We start from the raw sequence: 12602 nt of genomic DNA on the forward strand, positions 1-12602 counted from the left end.
CCAATCTGTTGATTATGTCATAGAGGACCAGATGAAGGGACAAAACAAAGATCAGCTTGAACCAAAACTTTTATGGCCCCCAAAAAGTTTTTAATGGTCGACATTCAACACTGTTTCCTGTAATGTGGTCAACATGAGACTGGGATATATCTCGTTTTTGTTCTCATACCATAAAATGATCTGGAAAAATAGATGGACGGCATGGATGAAACACATACATCATGGTAGGGCCCACAGAGCACCGACCATCAGCCATTGGCTGGTGGCAGGGAGCGTAGCCAATCCGTTTCCGATACCAACATGATATTAGACAGTGGGTCCCACTCATTCCCTATTATCCACTTTTCGGGGTGGGGACCACCTCACATGCCGCTCTCTTCTTTTTTATTCCTCAAAGGTCCCTAACCATCCTATTCTATGGAGCTCCCCATGTTCACATGCCATATTAAAAGATTACTACTGTGATATATATGTGCCTCTGGACACGTGGAAGGTTTGATATATCGATCTGGCCGTCCATCTTGTGACCCTTAAGTAAACTATATTTCAAAAGAAAATTATTTCAATCTGATCCGCCATTTTCTTAAAATCTGTTTTTCACTCTGGCACCGTATAGGTCCGTTAATTTTCAACCCTCTCTTTTGAAGGTCACTGATCAGATTGCCATGATTATCTGATATTTGTATTTATTAATCCATTTTCCATCCGTACAAGGGAAATGGACGGTCACGGACGATAAGTTACCCTGCGTATCATGAGAGCGGATTTGGGTTCGGCCTAGCCTCACTCAAGAGTCACTATAGTTTCTTATGGTAGTCCACCTGAGAATTGGATCTGCTTCAGTTTTGGGCGCATACCCTAAAATAATCCGGCAAAACGGATGGATGGCGTTTATATAGACTGCAATATCAGATGGGCTCCATGGTAAGGGCCACACCATCTTGGATGAGGCCGGCCCCACCTAATCTGCTCTCGCGTATCATTCATCACTCTACTCAGAGTATCAAAATCTCTTGCGCCTAATATTGTTAGACGATCCGGGCCTAGCCTACCAAGCCCAGAAAAGGCCCATTGGCACCAGGACCCGAGTTACCTGTGCCCACTACAAATCTATTTGGGGCCTACTGCAATATCCATGTGACATCCACTCCGTCCACCCGTTTCAGGAACTCATGCTTAGACAAAAATGTGGCAGATACAAAACTCAAGTGGGCTATGCCACAATAAACAGTGGGGATAGAATGCTCACCATTGAAACCTTCTGTGAGGACACAGGAATTCTCGATCGGGCTAATATGTGTATTTTCATTTCATCCCCAACGGAATAACCTCATGAACGTTTTGGATTTTATTTAAAAAAAAAAAAAAAAACATTACGATGAGCTATGATGGTTTGAACGGTAGGCCTTTCCATCCCCACTGTTTCATGAGATATGGCCCACTTAAATTTTGATTTCGGTCTAATCTGGCGAAACGGATTGAAGTGGATGTCACACAGATATAGTGGTGGGCCCCACGTAGCTTCCGCCTACAGGAATTCCTGTTGGCGGAGGCCACAGGCAATCCGCGTCCTTTCCTTGCTACCCCAATGGGGAAAGAGGCATGTGCGCAGTACGCACTTGCGTGTAACAGAATACAAATAGGCATACGGCAGTGAAGCTGTTGGAATCCTATGCCTATTCCAACTTCGTCTTATTCGTTTCCCATAATTCCCGCCATCACTTTTCTACTTTCCCTTTTTTTATTTTAAAATCCACTAATAACTGGTGGGGCCCATTCCCAAGCGTGCTTCTTTCCTTTTGAATGAGGATTGCGTCCGACCCCGGTCGGACCTTTAACCGTCCGACCAGATCTGTGTGGGGCCCAACGTGATGTATCTTTCTATCCGTGTTGTCCATCACTTTTGTCAGATCATTTTAAGGTATGGGTCAAAAAATGAGGCAGATCCAACCCCCCAGTGAATCTTACATTTAATGTAACTTGCATCAATGCTTTAATGCACATTTAATGCAACGAAGCTTACTATTTGGTGTGGTCCACTAGAGCCTTTGATCTTCCTCATTTTTGGGCCCATAATTTAACATGATTTTTTAAAATGGATGGACGGTGTAGATAAACAGATAAATCATGGTGGCACCCACACAAATCTGGTCGAACGCCTAATGGTCCCACTAGGGTCGGACGCAATTCTCTTCCTTTCCTCTTACCCTTTTGTCATTTAACTGTGGTGTACGTCTCCACCGTTTATTAGATAAAGGGCCGGCGGCAACCCATCTTATCACCCCAGATCGTTTAAATCAATGGGTCCCATTTGGATGGAGCAGAGCCAAAAATCACATAGAATCCGAACCCCTCAATCCTTTTCCGAACCATCCATCTGACGGTCGCCATTTAGATTGCTATGATCATCCGACCAATGTGGTTATCTCACTGGGCTCCATCCAAAGGAGGGAGCGGACTAGATGCAGCCTTTACCGTGGGGCCCACCTTGATGTATGCATTCTATATCCACGTTGTCCGTCTATTTTGCAAGATCATTTTAGGGCGTGAGCCCCAAAACAAAGGAGATTCATTTCTCAGGTGGACCATACTATATCAAACAATGGGGATTAAATGCCCCACCATTAAAAACCTTCGTGGCCCACATTAAGTCTTTAATGGTCAATCGCCACTGTTTACTATTGCATGATCCACCGAAATTTGATCTGTTTCAATTTTCGGCTCCTACTGTAAAATGATCTTATAAAACTGATGGACGGCATGGATATAGAAGACAGACATCAAGATGACCCCACAGTAAGGGTTGCACTATCTTGGGTGAGGCCGGGGTTGCACCTAATCCGCTCCCAGGACCGCGATCTCAACGGTGTAGAATGGCCTATTTGTGACACGTGAACAGAAGATGAGCTGTGGCTATGTAATGAAATGTGCCAAACGCACACATTAGACTGATCCAACCTTTCCCATCACTTTCAGACGTCTTTTTCTCTTTTTCTCGTTTCTTGTGTGGCTTTAGTGCTCCAAAAGCACTCTGAAAACTCTAGTTAGTGCGATTAAAAAGGCCTTACGTCCAACCGATTCAACCATAATATATGGTCCATCCAAAAAACAACTTCCAACCTATAATCTCTGTTTGAAATCCAACGATTACAATAGGTTTGGCCAACGGTAGAATCATATTACCAAAAAATCAGATCTATGAACTCATCAGCTGGCCGACACCCAGAAAATAATTTCTACCTGTTGAAATTCACTCGATGAGTGGATTGGCTGATTTTTTTTATAAGATTATTCTGATTATACAGAAAACCTATTAGACGGGTCAGATCTTGTGTAAACTTAAAATTTACAATTTATCTTCTGGGTGGACGTTATCTTACGGTCCAACCCGTTGGACTTGTGACTTTCTGAAAACGAAGACATAATGGAAATCGGACGGCAAAGATGAAAGATCAAATGAAACTATCCAGATCCGACAGCTCTAGGTGCTTCTAATCTGTACAAAATGACACAAGGACACGTTTTCTGGGCCACCGGTCGGATGTCATCATTCCCCTTTCTAAATTTCGAATTTTTTAATCTCATATGCGTTATCTAACGCCGAAAGCAACCGCCCTTTAGCACTCTCCCAAAGTGTGCGTTCATCACAACTTACATGATTATCGCAATACATCCATCTTACACGTGGGAAGCATGCATACTAATTTGGACCGTCCATCTCGTGGACTTCATTGTGATTCATGCACAAATAGAACGGTTCGGATTGATTTTGCGAATACGCTACCTGTACGGCATTGATTCGCTAAATCTTTGTGAGTTGTGCCAAACGCATATGTCGTGAAACCGTGTTCTTTCGGGATTAGACCACAGCTCAGTAGGGAACAGATTGCGTCCTGCCTCCTCCTGGACCGAAATCGGTCCAGATAGGGACTCTGTGGGCCCCACCGTTATGTATGTGATTTATCTATGCGCTTCATCCAATTTTAAATATCATTTAATAGTGTGGCGAAAGAAAAAAATAGGCTGATCCAAGCTCAGGTGGACCACGCCACAGGATTCAGCGGTGATGATGATTCCACCGTTGAAATATTCTTGAGGCTCTTCATGATGTTTATTTTCCATCCAACCTGTCATAAGGTCACAACAACATGGATGAAGGGAAAACATAAATTTCAGCTTGATCTAAAACTTCTGTGGTCCCGAAAGAGTTTTTAACGGTTAGAGTTCCATCTCCATTGTATGGACCACTTGATCCTTGAATCTGCCTCATTTATTTCATCATACTTAAAATGATTTGGAAAAATGGATTAACGGAGTGGATAAAACCCATACACCACAGTGGGTCCCACAGAGCCCTACCTAACCGGATTCTGTCAGGCGGGTGGCAGGACGCAATCCGCTTCCAGTTCGGAAACTGAATCACGGGATCACGTGAAAGAGGGGAGTGTCAAGAAAATCGCCGACTCGAATAGCGATTTCTTTCCTTGAAAAGTTTATCACGAGAAAATGTTCACACGTGCCAACGTAGAAAACGTGGATGCGATCGGGACCACTCATCAGGTGGAGGTGGCGGCAAACATCCTCTCCCGCCAGAAAAATGAGATAGACGTTCTTCTGTTGGGCCACACGAGTACGTTAAACACAGGCCATTAATAATCTCTTTTTGTAACTCATACAGGTCTGTCACACCTGCCAGCCTGATTTTGGGAAGCGGATTGGCTGATGTACCTCGCACCATCTATATATCTGCTGTATTGACGCCAATAAGTTTTGTGGTCTGATCATGTGGTAAGTGTTATATATAAGTGTTATATCAAAACCGTCCATCCATTTTACGAGCTAGTCTTAAGGCTTGAGATGAAAAATAAGACAGATCTAATTATCAAGTGCACCACACTGCAAAAAGCAGTAGGGGATTGAACGATTACCATTGAAACCCTTTTTGGGGTCATAGAAGTTTTGTATCAATATGAAATTTGTTTTTCCTCTTCATTCAGGTCTTTGTGACCTTATGGACAGATTGGATGGAAAATAAACGTTATGGTGGGCCCTACGAATTTTTTAACGGTGAAAATCATTATCTCTGCTGCTGTTTGTGGTGTGGTCCAAATGATCTTGAATATGATTCATTTTTTGGATAATACTCTAAAATGATCTCCAAAAATAGATGAACGGTGTAGATATAATAAATACATCACTGTGGGGCCATGTAACTTTGATATCCTTTGAACCGTTCGTACAACTCGGGGCTCGAGGAGCGTCAGTGCTCGTCTTCGCACGACACGTACCTACAGCAGCTATATAGCTGGTGTGTGGTACACCAGCCAATCCGCTTCCCTGATTTTGGGTCAAGGCAGTTTCACAGTGGGCCCCACCAGATGTATAGCCTGGATCATAAAGAGTCTGGAACCTGTGCCTCGAATCGGCTTCTGTACTTTTCCGAACTCGTACATTGATTACTTGATACTCTGACCGCGATGGCAGGTATGCAGGCACTCACAATTTGCTTTTCTATATAGAATAACTCGAATTAAACCGTCCACGTCGTGGAACTCACTGCAGATGGGTCATCCTCCTAAAATCAGATTGGTTGAAAAATCTCAACCTTTGGTTTTCGGATACTTGTTTGCTGAATTTGGACCGTTGGATATTTTCCATCTCATCAGTTTAATAAATATTGTCCAATCGGACAGTTAATAATCAAAATTAATTTAATTTTTTTTGTTATACGTATTCTGATTCTCACTAGTTGGACGGTTTGAGTTAATTTTATTTTACGACGCGTGTACAATTTCCTAATGCCCGCGTATTGACGTTCCTACTCCGCCAGAGTATAAAGTTTTTCCCAATCTCGAATGCAGTGCCCTGGAGGCGCCTGTTATGATGCCATGCATGACACCGTGAGTCAACGTCACGGGACAAATGCATATCTTATCTCGGACGGGAAACATAGTCCACCCGACCACTAATTCGTGTGGTCCCCAGGCTCCCATTGATGGGGCCGTAAAATCCCGGTCCCACAGCTACATCTATGCTGAGTGGGATCCAAATGAAAATGAATAGGCCAGTGTTTCCAAGGATGGGAGTCGATGCGAGAACACCTTATTCGGTGGTCCAGCCTTCGGATAGTGTACCTTACACCTGGCACATGCATCCTGAAGGATCTACATCTTATCGGCAACTAAAATCTTCTTCGTTACTCCGTTCTAACCCTCACATAGATTGGCCTTTTCTCGCTGAATTTGAGCCGTTACGGCTTGTCTTTTAATGTCCGTTGTATAAAATATCAATTAAAGAGTTATTATTGTCCAAAAAGTTTTATTATTTTTCATATACATGGTTCATTATTTGAAAAATAAAATGAACGTTTTTGATCTTTTTTAGATATGTCACGTGTTCATAAATTACATGGGATGCACGGTATCTCTCACGACTCGAGAGGCACTGGATCAGGTCCGGTGAAATTCGAAATCCCGTTCATCACGGCACCAGAACCGCTGTCCAAAGCGCCGGACCCCTATTTTCGGAAATCTTTTGGTGAACCGCGCGAGTGAAGACCTAAAATCCCTTCTCAGCAATCGTGCAAAATGGAAAACACGTACGGGATCCATACCGCTCATCATATGGGAGACTCCTCATCCTCCCTGCGGTTGAAAATATTCCATTCATCGATCCATCCATGAATTTAAGTTGAATACAGACTGCCCGTCCTTTTTTCCTCAACAAATTTCTCACAAAAGGTACGGTCCACCTAATGAGAGTTCTAGCCAGACTTTTGGGCCAGGAAGATTCACGATCGAACCTAACTAAATGATAAGCTATTGTTGCTTCAACACTGAGGTTTAAAATCTATGGATAGAGTTCGACTTGCTTAAGTAGGGGTCCCAAAAAAAAAATACAGTTACCATAGTGTCCCCTACTTGATGAACGGCTGTGATGTCCAAAACTATGCCTTGCTGCGAGAATAGCTCGTTCAATCTCTACTCGCGCGAATAGCCTCAGTCAATCGTACTGGTCTGCAGTCACGGGCTTTGTAGTCCACAGTTTCTTGACCATTATACCCCTGTCAATTTCTTTGCTACGAAGTAGAGGTCAAAAGTCCGTGATTTGATTGTCGCCCTGTTTATCGGCGTAGTCAAGGCAACGGGTGTAAAGCACCTTTCATTGCGTTTGACTATGTATAAATATAATCGGAAGCAAATGGAACGGGGTAAAATGAAAAGTGAATTGTATTACTTTTTTCTAATAAAATGCATTTCACTTTTAGGGCACTTTCATTTTCTAATTATAATTGCAATGGTTATAAATGGGTAATAATTATTTACTTTAAAATATGTGTGGTTACATCACATGCATTTGACGATAAATATATTTTATGTTAAAGGTGAAAATGAGTAATGATTATATTTTACTTTACATTTATTATTGTTGGAAATTATATAGATTAGTGTATTTTTGTATAATATGAAAACCGAAAAGTGCAAAATAATTAGAAATCAGGACAGGCTGAAGCACGTCTGAAACGCTGTCCTTAAAGCGTTATTTGTCCCTACTCAAGTGAATTGAGTATACTGGTAGGTTACAGGCAAATAGCTTCTAGAATACGACGAGCCTGGTGTAGGTCTGCGTTTAGCAAACACGAAGGCCCATTAAATGAAACTCAATTACACAATTTCTTTCCAGTATTATAGTATAAAGGAAAGAAGAAGAAAAGAAGAGAAAAAACTTCTGCACAGGTCAGTTCAAATCTTCAGCTACTGGTTCAGTTGAACTGTTCTAGACCACACCGCTAGTCTGTTCTTCAAGCTAAGGTTTAAACCTTGCTATGTTGCTGGAAACACTAGAATATATGAGTGGAGATGGGCTGGCTATCTCAGTTCGTATGGGTTTGCTGGAGTGAGTTGAGATTGTTTGGAAACTCATCCAGGTCCTCCTTTTATAAGCTATGGTGGCTAGGGGTTTATGGTCCAGAGACTTAAATTCCATTAAGCCATTTCTGGCTGTTGGAAAACTAGCCGTTTTATGGCCGTTTTTTGACTGTTGTGCATGAACCATCAAACTGCCGCATGCTGACTATTGTGAGACAACAGCTAACCGTTTTCTAGCTGTTGGGCTAGTCATGGAGCAGTTACAGCTGGACCCTGCACTAATGGCTCGGCTGTTACAGTTTCTGCTGCAACAGCTCTTTTCAATCTCTCTATTTATACTGAGATCTCTCTCTCTCAGTCTTTTAGTCTCTCTACTAACCAGCCACCCGCCATAGCCACTTAGTCGCACCGCCGTGCGAAGTGCAAAGTGCGCCACTAACGCCTCTACAGCCACACTGCCTCACATGCCTACGCCCTCGCACCGTGCCCGTGCCCGTGCCCGTGATCGAGACCGAGACCGAGCCCGAGCCCGAGCGCGCGGGTGTTCCAATGCTACGCACTGGAATACACAAGGTCTATAGTCCATGGACTAGGTAGGTAAATATTATAATACTCCACATCTTTCATATAAACTACAGATTTTTCTCTTCTCTTTTTCATGTGGGACTATTCCCAAAAAACCCGTAGAAAAGTATTTTTTCAAAACAACTTTTTATATATTATTTTATTATTAAAATATTTTTTATTAAACTTAATATTTTTGCAACAATTTTTACAATTGCATTTGATTCTCAATTTATAAGCCATAAATTCACGTTTAAACAAATAACTTTAAAAGATAATGATGGCTTGTTTATCTTTTATTTCACATGAAATTGAAAAGTAGGTAAAAATGCTGCGTGACAAAGAAATGTGTCACCAGGCTGGCACAATATTAATACTTAGAATTAATTTAATTATAGACTATATCATTAAAATCACATTAATATAATGACTTGAATTGTCCAAATACTAAGTGGATGGTTAAAAAAACATTGGTAAGTTATTTGTTTGTGATTGTTGAATTTGTGGTCCAGCCTGGCTTGAAATTTTCTCATTTTGGTATGAAAGATATATTTTAATGAGCTTATTACAATATTTCGATTAAACATCACATGTCTATGCTAATTTTAGATATTTAAGTTGATTTAATTAATCAAAATTATATTCCATTTAATATATTAAAGAATTCAAATGCATTCTAATTATAGTCCTCCAAACAATTTTTTTTTTTTTAAATTCCAGTTATTATAACTAGAAGTTGTCAAGTACAATTGATGATTTCAAGGTAATTTAAAATTAAATTCCAATTCATTTCAAATGAGAGTTCCCAAACAAACTTTAAAGCCTATTTGACTTTCCAAATTCCAAATGTAGGTTGAATGAGCCATTAACTTATAGTGATTTTTTTTTTTTTGTTTAACTAGCAAAATCATCATTGCAATTAATTTTAAGTGATGTCCCCATCCGATTATAAGAGTAAGTAATTATTATACATTTACCATCTCGTATTTAGAAAACCAGCTAGACACTTAATTAGTTTATATAGTGCTCCCAGTTGTAATATGAAGTTAGAAAGTCATTGATGGAGATTATCCATTAGGTTCAACGAGGGTCTATACATAAATGGTCAAGGTTGTCTATCTAATCAATAGCCTTTAATGTGGATGGCTCATATTGTTTTAAAAGATAGTCTCAATCAATAATTTAATTAATTTATTTGTTGGGGCCATATATTGTGCATTGCTCATGAATAATCACATTTGTTTCACAATCCTAACCAACCCATCCATGGGTTGGAAGGATGGCTACAATCCAAGTGACCCGATGCAATGAGGAGTACTATTGGCTATTTTCACTAAAAGATGGACATCTAAAAAACCTTGTCATTTTAATAGCCATCATTACTACTGTTGGTGGATGTAGCCGACTCCTTGAGCATGCTCATTGCCTCATTAGGAGTCATTTGAGAACATGTATTTGATATGCATGATCATGGTATTCATGTAATTCGGAATTATTAGTTATATTGGTCATCTTGTAATTAAAATATGTTTACTATTTATATTGGAAGTGCATTGGTGGAAAGAAAGTTTAAAAAATAATTAAATCAATAATAATTAAAATTTATTTAAAATGAATTTTTACGCTTTTGCTGTGATTTCAAAACACATTCTTTTAATGCATTCACATCAAATACACTCTCCTAATGCACCTATTTATACACACTGATTACATGAGCAGGTCCCATTACTTCAGTCTCTCTTTGGTATGCTTCAACGGATTAAGCAGCAGATATCAAAAACATGACTCGGCCTGACGTTCCCCAGGTCTGCAGGACGTGAAGATTTGACTCGATTGCTGCACATGAGCTATAAATGATACAAGGTATGGATGCTATTTTGAAAACATGGTAATATTTTCATAAAATTTTTATTAAAAGATACTAACATGCGATTTTTAAAATATCAGAACTTCAAATTTCTCGCGATTTCATGGCGACAATATCATGATTCTACTAAATAAATATTAAAATTTTAAATAAACTTATTTTCACCTGAATTTAAAATTTTAAAGTCATTTATTAATTCATAATAAATCTTTTGTCTTATTTTATTTTCAGCCAGAATTTTCTAATTATATCGCAAGGACAAAGTCAATTCTTGAAAATATCCGGAGAAATTCCCATGTCGAGAACGAAATTTCTCACTGTGATAGCAGTAGCAATACCCTCTTTAGCTTGCTAGGGGCATTTTCGTCATCTACAAGGTCACGTTGGTCATATCTCTTCTACAGTCTTTCCGATTCTCATCTGGAAATTTATTTATTTAATTTTTAAACACGCGCACCCCGCCAACCGGGATTTCACCAGTTATGGAGACTCAAACCCTTGACCGGGTGTTGAAACTCCTGAAATCTACCACCGAAGCAAGAGTAAGGATCTGTTCGTTTTGCATATGTTACGGCTCAGTTCCAGCGTCTGTCACTGCCTTCTCCGGCCGATATGCTGACTGTTCCGATGATCGGAACCGTTCATGTTTTGGATTATCCACTATAAACGACATCATAAGGAACTTATGATGAACGGATGATCTTGACCATCACTATCTTTAGATAAAAATCGAATAATGAAAAAAATTCAACGGCACTCATTCAACTTTTAAAAAAACAAGAGTTAATGAGCTTTATTACAGGATAATATTCTAGTTATCGATTTAAGAGTAACATGGACAGCTGAAATCATATAACTACCTCAGCATGCGGGGCCCACAATGGTTGGTGACAGATCCTGAGTCGCGACAAAGGCAAAACGAACTCACTCGGTCATCATATGCTGGGATCCAACAGCAGCCTGATAGATAGCCGATGTGAAAGCTCCGTGGGTCCCACCGTGTTGATTGTTTTATCTACGCCTTCCATCCATTTTTCAAACTTATTTTAGAAAGCGGATTTACTGATGTGCGGCACACAACCGATGTGGCTGGTGTGGGTACGTGTTGTGCGAAGACGGGCGCTCTCCAGGTTTGCATGGCCCCACAATGATGTATTTATTATATACACCGTTCATCCATTTGGTGATATCACGAGGTCGTGTTTGGTACAAGGAATTGTATGGTATTGAATTGTCTTAGATTGGATTAACATTATTATTGCATAATGATTGCATGTTTAAAAATGGTATGGTGGCCATCCAAACGATCTTTGGAATAAAACATTTTATGCCCAAAACACTCTAAGCAAAGTCATGTATGGCAGACCATAGAATTAAAATCACGATGGAATTGCTCACTTGTACATATATAAAATCAAAATATTACATATAAACAATGTATATGGATGGAGAGCATGGATAAATGCACGTATCATTGTGGGGCCCACATATGCAGTAAATTTCAAAATTCACTCAAATCCTGCAATGCAATTTCATGGGGCTACATGCAATTCCATTTCATGTAATTCCAACTTTTCCTATATTCTCCATATGTGGTAGAATTGGACGATACCAAATGCAATCCTATCCTACTTAATCCCATCTAATAGTCAGCTCTCAAAACTAAGTTATCTCTAAAACTCAAGTAAAATACACCCAAAATAGCAGCACAACATTGGTTCTCGCTGTTAAAATATCGGTAGGGCTAGTGGTAACATTTATTTTCCATTTAATTTGTTAAAAAGTTAATTAACACGTGCATAGATTAAGAGTAAAACCAAATATCACTTCGATTCAAAACCTCTGTTACCCCAGGAGGGTATCAATGGTAGATGTTCAATCCCCTGCTACTTTTTGCAGTGTGGTATACTTAATCTTTTGGTCTATCTTACTTTTTCGGGTTAATCCTTGCGGCAAGCTTGCCGAATGAATGGACAGCCTCGATATTACACGTATCTCATCATGGGACTCACATAACTTGGTGACGTCAACAGACCGGCTAGATCAGTGGTACGTGGTACCCCAGCCAATCGGCATCTCGAAAACGAGGACCACATCGAGCACTGAGAGCTAACCGGTGAAAGCTTCTGGTTTGCCACAGAAATTTTAGATCAAGCTAATATTTATGTTTTCCTTTCATCTTTGGTTTTGTTACTTTATGAATAGGTTTGATGGTAAATAAATACGGTGTCCAGCCTATAAAAAGTTTTGAACGGTAAGCGTTCAATCCCCACTGTTTCTTACCGTGGGTGCAGTTGACCGTT

Source organism: Magnolia sinica, chromosome 6 (genome assembly GCF_029962835.1).
Source record: "Magnolia sinica isolate HGM2019 chromosome 6, MsV1, whole genome shotgun sequence".
Taxonomy (NCBI): Eukaryota; Viridiplantae; Streptophyta; class Magnoliopsida; order Magnoliales; family Magnoliaceae; genus Magnolia; species Magnolia sinica.